Below are 17,523 nucleotides of genomic sequence, written 5' to 3' on the forward strand. Positions count from 1 at the left end.
TTCTCTTTTCGAGCTGTCACTGAGATCCCTGGAGCACACTACGTCAGGTTGGTGAGGGATAGACAGCCTCTATTATCTCAGCTTTCCTATAAAGTCAGCCAGTAAAGGTAAACACTGTTAAAAACAGCAAACCGCTGTTTCTGCCCGGTCTCGAACCAGGGACCTTTCGCGTGTAAGGCGAACGTGATAACCACTACACTACAGAAACAGACACTAACTCCGGAATCTTGTTGGCATGTATTGGGCTGGAATGCACAGACTAAGGGCCAATGTCCTTGTAGCTCAAAGTTGGGCTCTCCTTACCCGGTCTCTATTTCTTTGGAAGACAGGAATGAGGACCACTTTTATTCCAAGAGGCGATTTTGAAACCATATCCTGAAATTACACTAGAAAAACACTATGCATGTAATGTTCCTACCATGCTGGTCTGGCCCAGAAAAGCAGTTGCAAAGAAGTCCTGCACTCCTTTATCACGCCACAAGTGGAAAATAGCGTGCAGGGTAAGGAACTTTCTCGACATACACAGCGTCTTATAGCATTGAAAAGAAGAAATGCTCCTATATTACAAGCATCCTGAAAATGTCCACAGCATGGGCTCGTCCGGGATTTGAACCCGGGACCTCTCGCACCCAAAGCGAGAATCATACCCCTAGACCAACGAGCCTGAGTGGCCAGGAGACATTATGAACAATTTCTGAAGCGTCTTTCAGAAAAAAGCAGGGCTATTTGGCTAGTCTCCCTCTAAGTGAGCCTCACAACGTCATGTTTTCTCTCAAGTTGTTGTTTTTTCACTCTAGCAAGAAAGGGGGCAGCCAATCTCCTATCAGCCAGTGAGCAGAAAAAAGGCACAGATGAGAACAGCAAGCACTTTCTGGCAATTGTTCTCCTCTGCAAGTCCTGGACCCTTGCCCCATAGACTTCCACACCAGAAGCAATGAAGGGCCCACCATTTCCTGCGCCTGAGAAAGAGGGGTTTGATATTTGGATTCAAACGCGCTCGCTCAGCGCTCGATCAGGCTCGATCAGGCGAGATTTATATGAGTGGCTCATAGGCCTGAAACACTCACCTGGGAGACCCAGAGTGGCTGACTTCTCAGTATAGCCATTGTTGGGCGAGTCACCTCCTTTCCTCCTGCCTCAATCTAGAATTGGCTGCAAATCATAAGAGAGAGTGCAATGCCCGTGTGCAGTGCCTACTCCCAGCTACCTCTCTGTCTTCCTTATGTAAATTAGAATTTGCAAGGGGGGACCATAGCATTCTGCTCCTCCCACATAACCAGGAAGCCCTGTTGAACATGTCTGCCTGTGTTTTTGCAGGGACAGTGCCTTCTCTGCCCAAAAGGTGGCAGGAGAGCCTCACAACAAATGATGGGATCAACTGCTTAGTTAGAAACCCAGCATGGCAGTTACTGTTATGGAGTGCAAATTTAATGGAAGGTGTGCCTGAGGTGTCATTTCCAGAAATCCATGGAATTGTGATTGAGGGCCCAGCCTGATTGTTGGTGGATTTCTCTTCACATGCTACAGGTTCCTGCAAAGATTGTGGTGTTTGCCGGGAACGCACTGCAAAAAACAGGAAGATTTATGGGTGTAAAAGGGACCTGTCAGAAGTGGGATTTGAACCCACGCCTCCATGAGGAGACCAGAAGGCTCAGCTACACTGAAGATCAAGCTCTCTTGAGTCTGGCGCCTTAGACCACTCGGCCATCCTGACGTCTCATGAGGGGGGCTTAGGTCTAACTCTTCTATCTGCACCTGCCAATGTTTCCACTTACAACCTTCACAGCAATGTCACAGGTGTAAAGGCCCCAACAATACAACATAGCTTAAACAAAATAAAAATAGGCACAAGAACGACCCCCAGATGATGGATGCAGATAACTTTGTTTCGTCTTGCAAAGGTAAAGAAAGTTTCCCACGGCTCAATGTGTTCAAAGACCACCTCTTCTTAAACTTGCATTCAGATAATAAGGTTTTAGAGTGTGCACATAAAAGCAGCCAACACTCAGTGTTTCTGCCCGGTCTCGAACCGGGGACCTTTCGCGTGTTAGGCGAACGTGATGACCACTACACTACAGAAACGACCTTGCTGCTTGCTACTGTTAAAGCAAAGTTCCTCTCAAGGCTTCACCCTACTTCTATTCTGCTGTATCAGCAGCGGCTCAGAATGTGCAGAACAAGTGTGAAAACCTCAGAGATATCATCCAACATGCTTGCAATTAGACGTATTCAAAATTTACTTGTGCAGGCATCGACAGACAAATATCTGATGCCTAAATGTCTGCGAGTACAGCTTGGGAAAGCATCACCTGGGACACACTGAGACTAAGCAGGTAGGCAGAAAAAGCACGGTGATCCATTTTTCTTCTGAGGTTAGGAATATGTTGCGCAACAATGCACCGAGTATTACTAGAAATAGTCAGGCATAGTGCATTTTTAGTACGATTTGTATGTTTAGCTCTAAAAAGGGCTCGTCCGGGATTTGAACCCGGGACCTCTCGCACCCTAAGCGAGAATCATACCCCTAGACCAACGAGCCACGCAAGAGTCACCTCTGACACGGCTCCAGGGGTTAGTGGCAGCTAGTCGGTGAATGCTTCACCCAAAGCAAGCAACTGCACATGTTGCTCTCTTCTGCAATATGATTGCTGTCTTTTCCATGGCCGTCATCAAACAAGAAATTAAAAAGCCTCTGTCCTTCAGACAGTTTGTTTTCTCTAAGTGTCTGCTTGTGGTGAGGACAAGAAAAGCATTTCTGCTCTCATTCCTTGCTTTCATGAAGTAGGCCCACCCTTCAGAGCAAAGGGCGAGCAAGCGAATGGCGCAAGCTATCGTCACTTCTCTTTTCGAGCTGTCACTGAGATCCCTGGAGCACACTACGTCAGGTTGGTGAGGGATAGACAGCCTCTATTATCTCAGCTTTCCTATAAAGTCAGCCAGTAAAGGTAAACACTGTTAAAAACAGCAAACCGCTGTTTCTGCCCGGTCTCGAACCAGGGACCTTTCGCGTGTAAGGCGAACGTGATAACCACTACACTACAGAAACAGACACTAACTCAGGAATCTTGTTGGCATGTATTGGGCTGGAATGCACAGACTAAGGGCCAATGTCCTTGTAGCTCAAAGTTGGGCTCTCCTTACCCGGTCTCTATTTCTTTGGAAGACAGGAATGAGGACCACTTTTATTCCAAGAGGCGATTTTGAAACCATATCCTGAAATTACACTAGAAAAACACTATGCATGTAATGTTCCTACCATGCTGGTCTGGCCCAGAAAAGCAGTTGCAAAGAAGTCCTGCACTCCTTTATCACGCCACAAGTGGAAAATAGCGTGCAGGGTAAGGAACTTTCTCGACATACACAGCGTCTTATAGCATTGAAAAGAAGAAATGCTCCTATATTACAAGCATCCTGAAAATGTCCACAGCATGGGCTCGTCCGGGATTTGAACCCGGGACCTCTCGCACCCAAAGCGAGAATCATACCCCTAGACCAACGAGCCTGAGTGGCCAGGAGACATTTTGAACAATTTCTGAAGCGTCTTTCAGAAAAAAGCAGGGCTATTTGGCTAGTCTCCCTCTAAGTGAGCCTCACAACGTCATGTTTTCTCTCAAGTTGTTGTTTTTTCACTCTAGCAAGAAAGGGGGCAGCCAATCTCCTATCAGCCAGTGAGCAGAAAAAAGGCACAGATGAGAACAGCAAGCACTTTCTGGCAATTGTTCTCCTCTGCAAGTCCTGGACCCTTGCCCCATAGACTTCCACACCAGAAGCAATGAAGGGCCCACCATTTCCTGCGCCTGAGAAAGAGGGGTTTGATATTTGGATTCAAACGCGCTCGCTCAGCGCTCGATCAGGCTCGATCAGGCGAGATTTATATGAGTGGCTCATAGGCCTGAAACACTCACCTGGGAGACCCAGAGTGGCTGACTTCTCAGTATAGCCATTGTTGGGCGAGTCACCTCCTTTCCTCCTGCCTCAATCTAGAATTGGCTGCAAATCATAAGAGAGAGTGCAATGCCCGTGTGCAGTGCCTACTCCCAGCTACCTCTCTGTCTTCCTTATGTAAATTTGAATTTGCAAGGGGGGACCAATGGCATTCTGCTCCTCCCACATAACCAGGAAGCCCTGTTGAACATGTCTGCCTGTGTTTTTGCAGGGACAGTGCCTTCTCTGCCCAAAAGGTGGCAGGAGAGCCTCACAACAAATGATGGGATCAACTGCTTAGTTAGAAACCCAGCATGGCAGTTACTGTGATGGAGTGCAAATTTAATGGAAGGTGTGCCTGAGGTGTCATTTCCAGAAATCCATGGAATTGTGATTGAGGGCCCAGCCTGATTGTTGGTGGATTTCTCTTCACATGCTACAGGTTCCTGCAAAGATTGTGGTGTTTGCCGGGAACGCACTGCAAAAAACAGGAAGATTTAAGGATGTAAAAGGGACCTGTCAGAAGTGGGATTTGAACCCATGCCTCCATGAGGAGACCAGAAGGCTCAGCTACACTGAAGATCAAGCTCTCTTGAGTCTGGCGCCTTAGACCACTCGGCCATCCTGACGGCTCATGAGGGGGGCTTAGGTCTAACTCTTCTATCTGCACCTGCCAATGTTTCCACTTACAACCTTCACAGCAATGTCACAGGTGTAAAGGCCCCAACAGTACAACATAGCTTAAACAAAATAAAAATAGGCACAAGAACGACCCCCAGATGATGGATGCAGATAACTTTGTTTCGTCTTGCAAAGGTAAAGAAAGTTTCCCACGGCTCACTGTGTTCAAAGACCACCTCTTCTTAAACTTGCATTCAGATAATAAGGTTTTAGAGTGTGCACATAAAAGCAGCCAACGCTCAGTGTTTCTGCCCGGTCTCGAACTGGGGACCTTTCACGTGTTAGGCGAACGTGATGACCACTACACTACAGAAACGACCTTGCTGCTTGCTACTGTTAAAGCAAAGTTCCTCTCAAGGCTTCATCCTACTTCTATTCTGCTGTATCAGCAGCGGCTCAGAATGTGCAGAACAAGTGTGAAAACCTCAGAGATATCATCCAACATGCTTGCAATTAGACGTATTCAAAATTTACTTGTGCAGGCATCGACAGACAAATATCTGATGCCTAAATGTCTGCGAGTACAGCTTGGGAAAGCATCACCTGGGACACACTGAGACTAAGCAGGTAAGCAGAAAAAGCACGGTGATCCATTTTTCTACTGAGGTTAGGAATATGTTAAGCAAAAAATCAACCGAGTATTACTATAAATAGTCAGGCATAGTGCATTTTTAGTAGGATTTGTATGTTTAGCTCTAAAAAAGGGCTCGTCCGGGATTTGAACCCGGGACCTCTCGCACCCTAAGCGAGAATCATACCCCTAGACCAACGAGCCACGCAAGAGTCACCTCTGACACGGCTCCAGGGGTTAGTGGCAGCTAGTCGGTGAATGCTTCACCCAAAGCAAGCAACTGCACATGTTGCTCTCTTCTGCAATATGATTGCTGTCTTTTCCATGGCCGTTATCAAACAAGAAATTAAAAAGCCTCTGTCCTTCAGACAGTTTGTTTTCTCTAAGTGTCTGCTTGTGGTGAGGACAAGAAAAGCATTTCTGCTCTCATTCCTTGCTTTCATGAAGTAGGCCCACCCTTCAGAGCAAAGGGCGAGCAAGCGAATGGCGCAAGCTATCGTCACTTCTCTTTTCGAGCTGTCACTGAGATCCCTGGAGCACACTACGTCAGGTTGGTGAGGGATAGACAGCCTCTATTATCTCAGCTTTCCTATAAAGTCAGCCAGTAAAGGCAAACACTGTTAAAAACAGCAAACCGCTGTTTCTGCTCGGTCTCGAACCAGGGACCTTTCGCGTGTAAGGCGAACGTGATCACCACTACACTACAGAAACAGACACTAACTCAGGAATCTTGTTGGCATGTATTGGGCTGGAATGCACAGACTAAGGGCCAATGTCCTTGTAGCTCAAAGTTGGGCTCTCCTTACCCGGTCTCTATTTCTTTGGAAGACAGGAATGAGGACCACTTTTATTCCAAGAGGCAATTTTGAAACCATATCCTGAAATTACACTAGAAAAACACTATGCATGTAATGTTCCTACCATGCTGGTCTGGCCCAGAAAAGCAGTTGCAAAGAAGTCCTGCACTCCTTTATCACGCCACAAGTGGAAAATAGCGTGCAGGGTAAGGAACTTTCTCGACATACACAGCGTCTTATAGCATTGAAAAGAAGAAATGCTCCTATATTACAAGCATCCTGAAAATGTCCACAGCATGGGCTCGTCCGGGATTTGAACCCGGGACTTCTCGCACCCAAAGCGAGAATCATACCCCTAGACCAACGAGCCTGAGTGGCCAGGAGACATTTTGAACAATTTCTGAAGCGTCTTTCAGAAAAAAGCAGGGCTATTTGGCTAGTCTCCCTCTAAGTGAGCCTCACAACGTCATGTTTTCTCTCAAGTTGTTGTTTTTTCACTCTAGCAAGAAAGGGGGCAGCCAATCTCCTATCAGCCAGTGAGCAGAAAAAAGGCACAGATGAGAACAGCAAGCACTTTCTGGCAATTGTTCTCCTCTGCAAGTCCTGGACCCTTGCCCCATAGACTTCCACACCAGAAGCAATGAAGGGCCCACCATTTCCTGCGCCTGAGAAAGAGGGGTTTGATATTTGGATTCAAACGCGCTCGCTCAGCGCTCGATCAGGCGAGATTTATATGAGTGGCTCACAGGCCTGAAACACTCACCTGGGAGACCCAGAGTGGCTGACTTCTCAGTGTAGCCATTGTTGGGTGAGTCACCTCCTTTCCTCCTGCCTCAATCTAGAATTGGCTGCAAATCATAAGAGAGAGTGCAATGCCCGTGTGCAGTGCCTACTCCCAGCTACCTCTCTGTCTTCCTTATGTAAATTAGAATTTGCAAGGGGGGACCAATGGCATTCTGCTCCTCCCACATAACCAGGAAGCCCTGTTGAACACGTCTGCCTGTGTTTTTGCAGGGACAGTGCCTTCTCTGCCCAAAAGGTGGCAGGAGAGCCTCACAACAAATGATGGGATCAACTGCTTAGTTAGAAACCCAGCATGGCAGTTACTGTGATGGAGTGCAAATTTAATGGAAGGTGTGCCTGAGGTGTCATTTCCAGAAATCCATGGAATTGTGATTGAGGGCCCAGCCTGATTGTTGGTGGATTTCTCTTCACATGCTACAGGTTCCTGCAAAGATTGTGGTGTTTGCCGGGAACGCACTGCAAAAAACAGGAAGATTTATGGGTGTAAAAGGGACCTGTCAGAAGTGGGATTTGAACCCACGCCTCCATAAGGAGACCAGAAGGCTCAGCTACACTGAAGATCAAGCTCTCTTGAGTCTGGCGCCTTAGACCACTGGACCATCCTGACGGCTCATGAGGGGGGCTTAGGTCTAACTCTTCTATCTGCACCTGCCAATGTTTCCACTTACAACCTTCACAGCAATGTCACAGGTGTAAAGGCCCCAACAATACAACATAGCTTAAACAAAATAAAAATAGGCACAAGAACGACCCCCAGATGATGGATGCAGATAACTTTGTTTCGTCTTGCAAAGGTAAAGAAAGTTTCCCACGGCTCAATGTGTTCAAAGACCACCTCTTCTTAAACTTGCATTCAGATAATAAGGTTTTAGAGTGTGCACATAAAAGCAGCCAACGCTCAGTGTTTCTGCCCGGTCTCGAACCGGGGACCTTTCGCGTGTTAGGCGAACGTGATGACCACTACACTACAGAAACGACCTTGCTGCTTGCTACTGTTAAAGCAAAGTTCCTCTCAAGGCTTCACCCTACTTCTATTCTGCTGTATCAGCAGCGGCTCAGAATGTGCAGAACAAGTGTGAAAACCTCAGAGATATCATCCAACATGCTTGCAATTAGACGTATTCAAAATTTACTTGTGCAGGCATCGACAGACAAATATCTGATGCCTAAATGTCTGCGAGTACAGCTTGGGAAAGCATCACCTGGGACACACTGAGACTAAGCAGGTAGGCAGAAAAAGCACGGTGATCCATTTTTCTTCTGAGGTTAGGAATATGTTGCGCAACAATGCACCGAGTATTACTAGAAATAGTCAGGCATAGTGCATTTTTAGTACGATTTGTATGTTTAGCTCTAAAAAGGGCTCGTCCGGGATTTGAACCCGGGACCTCTCGCACCCTAAGCAAGAATCATACCCCTAGACCAACGAGCCACGCAAGAGTCACCTCTGACACGGCTCCAGGGGTTAGTGGCAGCTAGTCAGTGAATGCTTCACCCAAAGCAAGCAACTGCACATGTTGCTCTCTTCTGCAATATGATTGCTGTCTTTTCCATGGCCGTCATCAAACAAGAAATTAAAAAGCCTCTGTCCTTCAGACAGTTTGTTTTCTCTAAGTGTCTGCTTGTGGTGAGGACAAGAAAAGCATTTCTGCTCTCATTCCTTGCTTTCATGAAGTAGGCCCACCCTTCAGAGCAAAGGGCGAGCAAGCGAATGGCGCAAGCTATCGTCACTTCTCTTTTCGAGCTGTCACTGAGATCCCTGGAGCACACTACGTCAGGTTGGTGAGGGATAGACAGCCTCTATTATCTCAGCTTTCCTATAAAGTCAGCCAGTAAAGGTAAACACTGTTAAAAACAGCAAACCGCTGTTTCTGCCCGGTCTCGAACCAGGGACCTTTCGCGTGTAAGGCGAACGTGATAACCACTACACTACAGAAACAGACACTAACTCAGGAATCTTGTTGGCATGTATTGGGCTGGAATGCACAGACTAAGGGCCAATGTCCTTGTAGCTCAAAGTTGGGCTCTCCTTACCCGGTCTCTATTTCTTTGGAAGACAGGAATGAGGACCACTTTTATTCCAAGAGGCGATTTTGAAACCATATCCTGAAATTACACTAGAAAAACACTATGCATGTAATGTTCCTACCATGCTGGTCTGGCCCAGAAAAGCAGTTGCAAAGAAGTCCTGCACTCCTTTATCACGCCACAAGTGGAAAATAGCGTGCAGGGTAAGGAACTTTCTCGACATACACAGCGTCTTATAGCATTGAAAAGAAGAAATGCTCCTATATTACAAGCATCCTGAAAATGTCCACAGCATGGGCTCGTCCGGGATTTGAACCCGGGACCTCTCGCACCCAAAGCGAGAATCATACCCCTAGACCAACGAGCCTGAGTGGCCAGGAGACATTATGAACAATTTCTGAAGCGTCTTTCAGAAAAAAGCAGGGCTATTTGGCTAGTCTCCCTCTAAGTGAGCCTCACAACGTCATGTTTTCTCTCAAGTTGTTGTTTTTTCACTCTAGCAAGAAAGGGGGCAGCCAATCTCCTATCAGCCAGTGAGCAGAAAAAAGGCACAGATGAGAACAGCAAGCACTTTCTGGCAATTGTTCTCCTCTGCAAGTCCTGGACCCTTGCCCCATAGACTTCCACACCAGAAGCAATGAAGGGCCCACCATTTCCTGCGCCTGAGAAAGAGGGGTTTGATATTTGGATTCAAACGCGCTCGCTCAGCGCTCGATCAGGCTCGATCAGGCGAGATTTATATGAGTGGCTCATAGGCCTGAAACACTCACCTGGGAGACCCAGAGTGGCTGACTTCTCAGTATAGCCATTGTTGGGCGAGTCACCTCCTTTCCTCCTGCCTCAATCTAGAATTGGCTGCAAATCATAAGAGAGAGTGCAATGCCCGTGTGCAGTGCCTACTCCCAGCTACCTCTCTGTCTTCCTTATGTAAATTAGAATTTGCAAGGGGGGACCATAGCATTCTGCTCCTCCCACATAACCAGGAAGCCCTGTTGAACATGTCTGCCTGTGTTTTTGCAGGGACAGTGCCTTCTCTGCCCAAAAGGTGGCAGGAGAGCCTCACAACAAATGATGGGATCAACTGCTTAGTTAGAAACCCAGCATGGCAGTTACTGTTATGGAGTGCAAATTTAATGGAAGGTGTGCCTGAGGTGTCATTTCCAGAAATCCATGGAATTGTGATTGAGGGCCCAGCCTGATTGTTGGTGGATTTCTCTTCACATGCTACAGGTTCCTGCAAAGATTGTGGTGTTTGCCGGGAACGCACTGCAAAAAACAGGAAGATTTATGGGTGTAAAAGGGACCTGTCAGAAGTGGGATTTGAACCCACGCCTCCATGAGGAGACCAGAAGGCTCAGCTACACTGAAGATCAAGCTCTCTTGAGTCTGGCGCCTTAGACCACTCGGCCATCCTGACGTCTCATGAGGGGGGCTTAGGTCTAACTCTTCTATCTGCACCTGCCAATGTTTCCACTTACAACCTTCACAGCAATGTCACAGGTGTAAAGGCCCCAACAATACAACATAGCTTAAACAAAATAAAAATAGGCACAAGAACGACCCCCAGATGATGGATGCAGATAACTTTGTTTCGTCTTGCAAAGGTAAAGAAAGTTTCCCACGGCTCAATGTGTTCAAAGACCACCTCTTCTTAAACTTGCATTCAGATAATAAGGTTTTAGAGTGTGCACATAAAAGCAGCCAACACTCAGTGTTTCTGCCCGGTCTCGAACCGGGGACCTTTCGCGTGTTAGGCGAACGTGATGACCACTACACTACAGAAACGACCTTGCTGCTTGCTACTGTTAAAGCAAAGTTCCTCTCAAGGCTTCACCCTACTTCTATTCTGCTGTATCAGCAGCGGCTCAGAATGTGCAGAACAAGTGTGAAAACCTCAGAGATATCATCCAACATGCTTGCAATTAGACGTATTCAAAATTTACTTGTGCAGGCATCGACAGACAAATATCTGATGCCTAAATGTCTGCGAGTACAGCTTGGGAAAGCATCACCTGGGACACACTGAGACTAAGCAGGTAGGCAGAAAAAGCACGGTGATCCATTTTTCTTCTGAGGTTAGGAATATGTTGCGCAACAATGCACCGAGTATTACTAGAAATAGTCAGGCATAGTGCATTTTTAGTACGATTTGTATGTTTAGCTCTAAAAAGGGCTCGTCCGGGATTTGAACCCGGGACCTCTCGCACCCTAAGCGAGAATCATACCCCTAGACCAACGAGCCACGCAAGAGTCACCTCTGACACGGCTCCAGGGGTTAGTGGCAGCTAGTCGGTGAATGCTTCACCCAAAGCAAGCAACTGCACATGTTGCTCTCTTCTGCAATATGATTGCTGTCTTTTCCATGGCCGTCATCAAACAAGAAATTAAAAAGCCTCTGTCCTTCAGACAGTTTGTTTTCTCTAAGTGTCTGCTTGTGGTGAGGACAAGAAAAGCATTTCTGCTCTCATTCCTTGCTTTCATGAAGTAGGCCCACCCTTCAGAGCAAAGGGCGAGCAAGCGAATGGCGCAAGCTATCGTCACTTCTCTTTTCGAGCTGTCACTGAGATCCCTGGAGCACACTACGTCAGGTTGGTGAGGGATAGACAGCCTCTATTATCTCAGCTTTCCTATAAAGTCAGCCAGTAAAGGTAAACACTGTTAAAAACAGCAAACCGCTGTTTCTGCCCGGTCTCGAACCAGGGACCTTTCGCGTGTAAGGCGAACGTGATAACCACTACACTACAGAAACAGACACTAACTCAGGAATCTTGTTGGCATGTATTGGGCTGGAATGCACAGACTAAGGGCCAATGTCCTTGTAGCTCAAAGTTGGGCTCTCCTTACCCGGTCTCTATTTCTTTGGAAGACAGGAATGAGGACCACTTTTATTCCAAGAGGCGATTTTGAAACCATATCCTGAAATTACACTAGAAAAACACTATGCATGTAATGTTCCTACCATGCTGGTCTGGCCCAGAAAAGCAGTTGCAAAGAAGTCCTGCACTCCTTTATCACGCCACAAGTGGAAAATAGCGTGCAGGGTAAGGAACTTTCTCGACATACACAGCGTCTTATAGCATTGAAAAGAAGAAATGCTCCTATATTACAAGCATCCTGAAAATGTCCACAGCATGGGCTCGTCCGGGATTTGAACCCGGGACCTCTCGCACCCAAAGCGAGAATCATACCCCTAGACCAACGAGCCTGAGTGGCCAGGAGACATTTTGAACAATTTCTGAAGCGTCTTTCAGAAAAAAGCAGGGCTATTTGGCTAGTCTCCCTCTAAGTGAGCCTCACAACGTCATGTTTTCTCTCAAGTTGTTGTTTTTTCACTCTAGCAAGAAAGGGGGCAGCCAATCTCCTATCAGCCAGTGAGCAGAAAAAAGGCACAGATGAGAACAGCAAGCACTTTCTGGCAATTGTTCTCCTCTGCAAGTCCTGGACCCTTGCCCCATAGACTTCCACACCAGAAGCAATGAAGGGCCCACCATTTCCTGCGCCTGAGAAAGAGGGGTTTGATATTTGGATTCAAACGCGCTCGCTCAGCGCTCGATCAGGCTCGATCAGGCGAGATTTATATGAGTGGCTCATAGGCCTGAAACACTCACCTGGGAGACCCAGAGTGGCTGACTTCTCAGTATAGCCATTGTTGGGCGAGTCACCTCCTTTCCTCCTGCCTCAATCTAGAATTGGCTGCAAATCATAAGAGAGAGTGCAATGCCCGTGTGCAGTGCCTACTCCCAGCTACCTCTCTGTCTTCCTTATGTAAATTAGAATTTGCAAGGGGGGACCAATGGCATTCTGCTCCTCCCACATAACCAGGAAGCCCTGTTGAACATGTCTGCCTGTGTTTTTGCAGGGACAGTGCCTTCTCTGCCCAAAAGGTGGCAGGAGAGCCTCACAACAAATGATGGGATCAACTGCTTAGTTAGAAACCCAGCATGGCAGTTACTGTGATGGAGTGCAAATTTAATGGAAGGTGTGCCTGAGGTGTCATTTCCAGAAATCCATGGAATTGTGATTGAGGGCCCAGCCTGATTGTTGGTGGATTTCTCTTCACATGCTACAGGTTCCTGCAAAGATTGTGGTGTTTGCCGGGAACGCACTGCAAAAAACAGGAAGATTTAAGGGTGTAAAAGGGACCTGTCAGAAGTGGGATTTGAACCCATGCCTCCATGAGGAGACCAGAAGGCTCAGCTACACTGAAGATCAAGCTCTCTTGAGTCTGGCGCCTTAGACCACTCGGCCATCCTGACGGCTCATGAGGGGGGCTTAGGTCTAACTCTTCTATCTGCACCTGCCAATGTTTCCACTTACAACCTTCACAGCAATGTCACAGGTGTAAAGGCCCCAACAGTACAACATAGCTTAAACAAAATAAAAATAGGCACAAGAACGACCCCCAGATGATGGATGCAGATAACTTTGTTTCGTCTTGCAAAGGTAAAGAAAGTTTCCCACGGCTCACTGTGTTCAAAGACCACCTCTTCTTAAACTTGCATTCAGATAATAAGGTTTTAGAGTGTGCACATAAAAGCAGCCAACGCTCAGTGTTTCTGCCCGGTCTCGAACTGGGGACCTTTCACGTGTTAGGCGAACGTGATGACCACTACACTACAGAAACGACCTTGCTGCTTGCTACTGTTAAAGCAAAGTTCCTCTCAAGGCTTCATCCTACTTCTATTCTGCTGTATCAGCAGCGGCTCAGAATGTGCAGAACAAGTGTGAAAACCTCAGAGATATCATCCAACATGCTTGCAATTAGACGTATTCAAAATTTACTTGTGCAGGCATCGACAGACAAATATCTGATGCCTAAATGTCTGCGAGTACAGCTTGGGAAAGCATCACCTGGGACACACTGAGACTAAGCAGGTAAGCAGAAAAAGCACGGTGATCCATTTTTCTACTGAGGTTAGGAATATGTTAAGCAAAAAATCAACCGAGTATTACTATAAATAGTCAGGCATAGTGCATTTTTAGTAGGATTTGTATGTTTAGCTCTAAAAAAGGGCTCGTCCGGGATTTGAACCCGGGACCTCTCGCACCCTAAGCGAGAATCATACCCCTAGACCAACGAGCCACGCAAGAGTCACCTCTGACACGGCTCCAGGGGTTAGTGGCAGCTAGTCGGTGAATGCTTCACCCAAAGCAAGCAACTGCACATGTTGCTCTCTTCTGCAATATGATTGCTGTCTTTTCCATGGCCGTTATCAAACAAGAAATTAAAAAGCCTCTGTCCTTCAGACAGTTTGTTTTCTCTAAGTGTCTGCTTGTGGTGAGGACAAGAAAAGCATTTCTGCTCTCATTCCTTGCTTTCATGAAGTAGGCCCACCCTTCAGAGCAAAGGGCGAGCAAGCGAATGGCGCAAGCTATCGTCACTTCTCTTTTCGAGCTGTCACTGAGATCCCTGGAGCACACTACGTCAGGTTGGTGAGGGATAGACAGCCTCTATTATCTCAGCTTTCCTATAAAGTCAGCCAGTAAAGGCAAACACTGTTAAAAACAGCAAACCGCTGTTTCTGCTCGGTCTCGAACCAGGGACCTTTCGCGTGTAAGGCGAACGTGATCACCACTACACTACAGAAACAGACACTAACTCAGGAATCTTGTTGGCATGTATTGGGCTGGAATGCACAGACTAAGGGCCAATGTCCTTGTAGCTCAAAGTTGGGCTCTCCTTACCCGGTCTCTATTTCTTTGGAAGACAGGAATGAGGACCACTTTTATTCCAAGAGGCAATTTTGAAACCATATCCTGAAATTACACTAGAAAAACACTATGCATGTAATGTTCCTACCATGCTGGTCTGGCCCAGAAAAGCAGTTGCAAAGAAGTCCTGCACTCCTTTATCACGCCACAAGTGGAAAATAGCGTGCAGGGTAAGGAACTTTCTCGACATACACAGCGTCTTATAGCATTGAAAAGAAGAAATGCTCCTATATTACAAGCATCCTGAAAATGTCCACAGCATGGGCTCGTCCGGGATTTGAACCCGGGACTTCTCGCACCCAAAGCGAGAATCATACCCCTAGACCAACGAGCCTGAGTGGCCAGGAGACATTTTGAACAATTTCTGAAGCGTCTTTCAGAAAAAAGCAGGGCTATTTGGCTAGTCTCCCTCTAAGTGAGCCTCACAACGTCATGTTTTCTCTCAAGTTGTTGTTTTTTCACTCTAGCAAGAAAGGGGGCAGCCAATCTCCTATCAGCCAGTGAGCAGAAAAAAGGCACAGATGAGAACAGCAAGCACTTTCTGGCAATTGTTCTCCTCTGCAAGTCCTGGACCCTTGCCCCATAGACTTCCACACCAGAAGCAATGAAGGGCCCACCATTTCCTGCGCCTGAGAAAGAGGGGTTTGATATTTGGATTCAAACGCGCTCGCTCAGCGCTCGATCAGGCGAGATTTATATGAGTGGCTCACAGGCCTGAAACACTCACCTGGGAGACCCAGAGTGGCTGACTTCTCAGTGTAGCCATTGTTGGGTGAGTCACCTCCTTTCCTCCTGCCTCAATCTAGAATTGGCTGCAAATCATAAGAGAGAGTGCAATGCCCGTGTGCAGTGCCTACTCCCAGCTACCTCTCTGTCTTCCTTATGTAAATTAGAATTTGCAAGGGGGGACCAATGGCATTCTGCTCCTCCCACATAACCAGGAAGCCCTGTTGAACACGTCTGCCTGTGTTTTTGCAGGGACAGTGCCTTCTCTGCCCAAAAGGTGGCAGGAGAGCCTCACAACAAATGATGGGATCAACTGCTTAGTTAGAAACCCAGCATGGCAGTTACTGTGATGGAGTGCAAATTTAATGGAAGGTGTGCCTGAGGTGTCATTTCCAGAAATCCATGGAATTGTGATTGAGGGCCCAGCCTGATTGTTGGTGGATTTCTCTTCACATGCTACAGGTTCCTGCAAAGATTGTGGTGTTTGCCGGGAACGCACTGCAAAAAACAGGAAGATTTACGGGTGTAAAAGGGACCCGTCAGAAGTGGGATTTGAACCCACGCCTCCATGAGGAGACCAGAAGGCTCAGCTACACTGAAGATCAAGCTTTCTTGAGTCTGGCGCCTTAGACCACTCGGCCATCCTGACGGCTCATGAGGTGGGCTTAGGTCTAACTCTTCTATCTGCACCTGCCAATGTTTCCACTTACAACCTTCACAGCAATGTCACAGGTGTAAAGGCCCCAACAGTACAACATAGCTTAAACAAAATAAAAATAGGCACAAGAACGACCCCCAGATGATGGATGCAGATAACTTTGTTTCGTCTTGCAAAGGTAAAGAAAGTTTCCCACGGCTCACTGTGTTCAAAGACCACCTCTTCTTAAACTTGCATTCAGATAATAAGGTTTTAGAGTGTGCTCATAAAAGCAGCCAACGCTCAGTGTTTCTGCCCGGTCTCGAACTGGGGACCTTTCGCGTGTTAGGCGAACGTGATGACCACTACACTACAGAAACGCCCTTGCTGCTTGCTACTGTTAAAGCAAAGTTCCTCTCAAGGCTTCATCCTACTTCTATTCTGCTGTATCAGCAGCGGCTCAGAATGTGCAGAACAAGTGTGAAAACCTCAGAGATATCATCCAACATGCTTGCAATTAGACGTATTCAAAATTTACTTGTGCAGGCATCGACAGACAAATATCTGATGCCTAAATGTCTGCGAGTACAGCTTGGGAAAGCATCACCTGGGACACACTGAGACTAAGCAGGTAGGCAGAAAAAGCACGGTGATCCATTTTTCTACTGAGGTTAGGAATATGTTAAGCAAAAAATCAACCGAGTATTACTAGAAATAGTCAGGCATAGTGCATTTTTAGTACGATTTGTATGTTTAGCTCTAAAAAAGGGCTCGTCCGGGATTTGGACCTCTCGCACCCTAAGCGAGAATCATACCCCTAGACCAACGAGCCACGCAAGAGTCACCTCTGACACGGCTCCAGGGGTTAGTGGCAGCTAGTCGGTGAATGCTTCACCCAAAGCAAGCAACTGCACATGTTGCTCTCTTCTGCAATATGATTGCTGTCTTTTCCATGGCCGTCATCAAACAAGAAATTAAAAAGCCTCTGTCCTTCAGACAGTTTGTTTTCTCTAAGTGTCTGCTTGCGGTGAGGACAAGAAAAGCATTTCTGCTCTCATTCCTTGCTTTCATGAAGTAGGCCCACCCTTCAGAGCAAAGGGCGAGCAAGCGAATGGCGCAAGCTATCGTCACTTCTCTTTTCGAGCTGTCACTGAGATCCCTGGAGCACACTACGTCAGGTTGGTGAGGGATAGACAGCCTCTATTATCTCAGCTTTCCTATGAAGTCAGCCAGTAAAGGCAAACACTGTTAAAAACAGCAAACCGCTGTTTCTGCCCGGTCTCGAACCAGGGACCTTTCGCGTGTAAGGCGAACGTGATAACCACTACACTACAGAAACAGACACTAACTCAGGAATCTTGTTGGCATGTATTGGGCTGGAATGCACAGACTATGGGCCAATGTCCTTGTAGCTCAAAGTTGGGCTCTCCTTACCCGGTCTCTATTTCTTTGGAAGACAGGAATGAGGACCACTTTTATTCCAAGAGGCGATTTTGAAACCATATCCTGAAATTACACTAGAAAAACACTATGCATGTAATGTTCCTACCATGCTGGTCTGGCCCAGAAAAGCAGTTGCAAAGAAGTCCTGCACTCCTTTATCACGCCACAAGTGGAAAATAGCGTGCAGGGTAAGGAACTTT

The 17,523-nt window shown here is 47.0% G+C and overlaps 30 non-coding genes across 30 annotated transcripts; all 30 read right to left on the minus strand.

Annotated features, from left to right (window-relative positions):
- Positions 1-135: 135 nt before the first annotated feature.
- Positions 136-208, minus strand: TRNAV-UAC (transfer RNA valine (anticodon UAC)). Its single transcript has one exon. It is a non-coding gene; the product is annotated as a tRNA-Val (tRNA).
- Positions 209-592: 384 nt separating this feature from the next.
- TRNAP-UGG (transfer RNA proline (anticodon UGG)) lies at positions 593-664 on the minus strand. Its single transcript has one exon. It is a non-coding gene; the product is annotated as a tRNA-Pro (tRNA).
- A 938-nt stretch (positions 665-1,602) lies between these two features.
- TRNAL-CAA (transfer RNA leucine (anticodon CAA)) lies at positions 1,603-1,714 on the minus strand. Its single transcript has 2 exons — positions 1,677-1,714; positions 1,603-1,648 (listed from the first exon to the last, which is right to left on the minus strand). It is a non-coding gene; the product is annotated as a tRNA-Leu (tRNA).
- A 295-nt stretch (positions 1,715-2,009) lies between these two features.
- TRNAV-AAC (transfer RNA valine (anticodon AAC)) lies at positions 2,010-2,082 on the minus strand. Its single transcript has one exon. It is a non-coding gene; the product is annotated as a tRNA-Val (tRNA).
- A 385-nt stretch (positions 2,083-2,467) lies between these two features.
- Positions 2,468-2,539, minus strand: TRNAP-AGG (transfer RNA proline (anticodon AGG)). The gene has a single exon. It is a non-coding gene; the product is annotated as a tRNA-Pro (tRNA).
- Positions 2,540-2,973: 434 nt separating this feature from the next.
- Positions 2,974-3,046, minus strand: TRNAV-UAC (transfer RNA valine (anticodon UAC)). Its single transcript has one exon. It is a non-coding gene; the product is annotated as a tRNA-Val (tRNA).
- Positions 3,047-3,430: 384 nt separating this feature from the next.
- TRNAP-UGG (transfer RNA proline (anticodon UGG)) lies at positions 3,431-3,502 on the minus strand. Its single transcript has one exon. It is a non-coding gene; the product is annotated as a tRNA-Pro (tRNA).
- Positions 3,503-4,441: 939 nt separating this feature from the next.
- Positions 4,442-4,553, minus strand: TRNAL-CAA (transfer RNA leucine (anticodon CAA)). The gene is made up of 2 exons: positions 4,516-4,553; positions 4,442-4,487 (listed from the first exon to the last, which is right to left on the minus strand). It is a non-coding gene; the product is annotated as a tRNA-Leu (tRNA).
- Positions 4,554-4,848: 295 nt separating this feature from the next.
- TRNAV-AAC (transfer RNA valine (anticodon AAC)) lies at positions 4,849-4,921 on the minus strand. The gene has a single exon. It is a non-coding gene; the product is annotated as a tRNA-Val (tRNA).
- A 387-nt stretch (positions 4,922-5,308) lies between these two features.
- On the minus strand, positions 5,309-5,380 carry TRNAP-AGG (transfer RNA proline (anticodon AGG)). Its single transcript has one exon. It is a non-coding gene; the product is annotated as a tRNA-Pro (tRNA).
- Positions 5,381-5,814: 434 nt separating this feature from the next.
- Positions 5,815-5,887, minus strand: TRNAV-UAC (transfer RNA valine (anticodon UAC)). Its single transcript has one exon. It is a non-coding gene; the product is annotated as a tRNA-Val (tRNA).
- A 384-nt stretch (positions 5,888-6,271) lies between these two features.
- Positions 6,272-6,343, minus strand: TRNAP-UGG (transfer RNA proline (anticodon UGG)). Its single transcript has one exon. It is a non-coding gene; the product is annotated as a tRNA-Pro (tRNA).
- Positions 6,344-7,272: 929 nt separating this feature from the next.
- On the minus strand, positions 7,273-7,384 carry TRNAL-CAA (transfer RNA leucine (anticodon CAA)). Its single transcript has 2 exons — positions 7,347-7,384; positions 7,273-7,318 (listed from the first exon to the last, which is right to left on the minus strand). It is a non-coding gene; the product is annotated as a tRNA-Leu (tRNA).
- Positions 7,385-7,679: 295 nt separating this feature from the next.
- Positions 7,680-7,752, minus strand: TRNAV-AAC (transfer RNA valine (anticodon AAC)). Its single transcript has one exon. It is a non-coding gene; the product is annotated as a tRNA-Val (tRNA).
- Positions 7,753-8,137: 385 nt separating this feature from the next.
- Positions 8,138-8,209, minus strand: TRNAP-AGG (transfer RNA proline (anticodon AGG)). Its single transcript has one exon. It is a non-coding gene; the product is annotated as a tRNA-Pro (tRNA).
- A 434-nt stretch (positions 8,210-8,643) lies between these two features.
- TRNAV-UAC (transfer RNA valine (anticodon UAC)) lies at positions 8,644-8,716 on the minus strand. The gene has a single exon. It is a non-coding gene; the product is annotated as a tRNA-Val (tRNA).
- Positions 8,717-9,100: 384 nt separating this feature from the next.
- TRNAP-UGG (transfer RNA proline (anticodon UGG)) lies at positions 9,101-9,172 on the minus strand. The gene has a single exon. It is a non-coding gene; the product is annotated as a tRNA-Pro (tRNA).
- Positions 9,173-10,110: 938 nt separating this feature from the next.
- On the minus strand, positions 10,111-10,222 carry TRNAL-CAA (transfer RNA leucine (anticodon CAA)). The gene is made up of 2 exons: positions 10,185-10,222; positions 10,111-10,156 (listed from the first exon to the last, which is right to left on the minus strand). It is a non-coding gene; the product is annotated as a tRNA-Leu (tRNA).
- A 295-nt stretch (positions 10,223-10,517) lies between these two features.
- Positions 10,518-10,590, minus strand: TRNAV-AAC (transfer RNA valine (anticodon AAC)). The gene has a single exon. It is a non-coding gene; the product is annotated as a tRNA-Val (tRNA).
- Positions 10,591-10,975: 385 nt separating this feature from the next.
- TRNAP-AGG (transfer RNA proline (anticodon AGG)) lies at positions 10,976-11,047 on the minus strand. The gene has a single exon. It is a non-coding gene; the product is annotated as a tRNA-Pro (tRNA).
- A 434-nt stretch (positions 11,048-11,481) lies between these two features.
- TRNAV-UAC (transfer RNA valine (anticodon UAC)) lies at positions 11,482-11,554 on the minus strand. Its single transcript has one exon. It is a non-coding gene; the product is annotated as a tRNA-Val (tRNA).
- Positions 11,555-11,938: 384 nt separating this feature from the next.
- TRNAP-UGG (transfer RNA proline (anticodon UGG)) lies at positions 11,939-12,010 on the minus strand. The gene has a single exon. It is a non-coding gene; the product is annotated as a tRNA-Pro (tRNA).
- A 939-nt stretch (positions 12,011-12,949) lies between these two features.
- TRNAL-CAA (transfer RNA leucine (anticodon CAA)) lies at positions 12,950-13,061 on the minus strand. Its single transcript has 2 exons — positions 13,024-13,061; positions 12,950-12,995 (listed from the first exon to the last, which is right to left on the minus strand). It is a non-coding gene; the product is annotated as a tRNA-Leu (tRNA).
- A 295-nt stretch (positions 13,062-13,356) lies between these two features.
- TRNAV-AAC (transfer RNA valine (anticodon AAC)) lies at positions 13,357-13,429 on the minus strand. The gene has a single exon. It is a non-coding gene; the product is annotated as a tRNA-Val (tRNA).
- A 387-nt stretch (positions 13,430-13,816) lies between these two features.
- On the minus strand, positions 13,817-13,888 carry TRNAP-AGG (transfer RNA proline (anticodon AGG)). Its single transcript has one exon. It is a non-coding gene; the product is annotated as a tRNA-Pro (tRNA).
- Positions 13,889-14,322: 434 nt separating this feature from the next.
- Positions 14,323-14,395, minus strand: TRNAV-UAC (transfer RNA valine (anticodon UAC)). The gene has a single exon. It is a non-coding gene; the product is annotated as a tRNA-Val (tRNA).
- A 384-nt stretch (positions 14,396-14,779) lies between these two features.
- On the minus strand, positions 14,780-14,851 carry TRNAP-UGG (transfer RNA proline (anticodon UGG)). Its single transcript has one exon. It is a non-coding gene; the product is annotated as a tRNA-Pro (tRNA).
- A 929-nt stretch (positions 14,852-15,780) lies between these two features.
- Positions 15,781-15,892, minus strand: TRNAL-CAA (transfer RNA leucine (anticodon CAA)). The gene is made up of 2 exons: positions 15,855-15,892; positions 15,781-15,826 (listed from the first exon to the last, which is right to left on the minus strand). It is a non-coding gene; the product is annotated as a tRNA-Leu (tRNA).
- Positions 15,893-16,187: 295 nt separating this feature from the next.
- On the minus strand, positions 16,188-16,260 carry TRNAV-AAC (transfer RNA valine (anticodon AAC)). Its single transcript has one exon. It is a non-coding gene; the product is annotated as a tRNA-Val (tRNA).
- An 886-nt stretch (positions 16,261-17,146) lies between these two features.
- TRNAV-UAC (transfer RNA valine (anticodon UAC)) lies at positions 17,147-17,219 on the minus strand. Its single transcript has one exon. It is a non-coding gene; the product is annotated as a tRNA-Val (tRNA).
- Positions 17,220-17,523: the final 304 nt, after the last annotated feature.

This window comes from Lissotriton helveticus, chromosome 10 (assembly GCF_964261635.1).
Source record: "Lissotriton helveticus chromosome 10, aLisHel1.1, whole genome shotgun sequence".
NCBI classification, from domain to species: domain Eukaryota; kingdom Metazoa; phylum Chordata; class Amphibia; order Caudata; family Salamandridae; genus Lissotriton; species Lissotriton helveticus.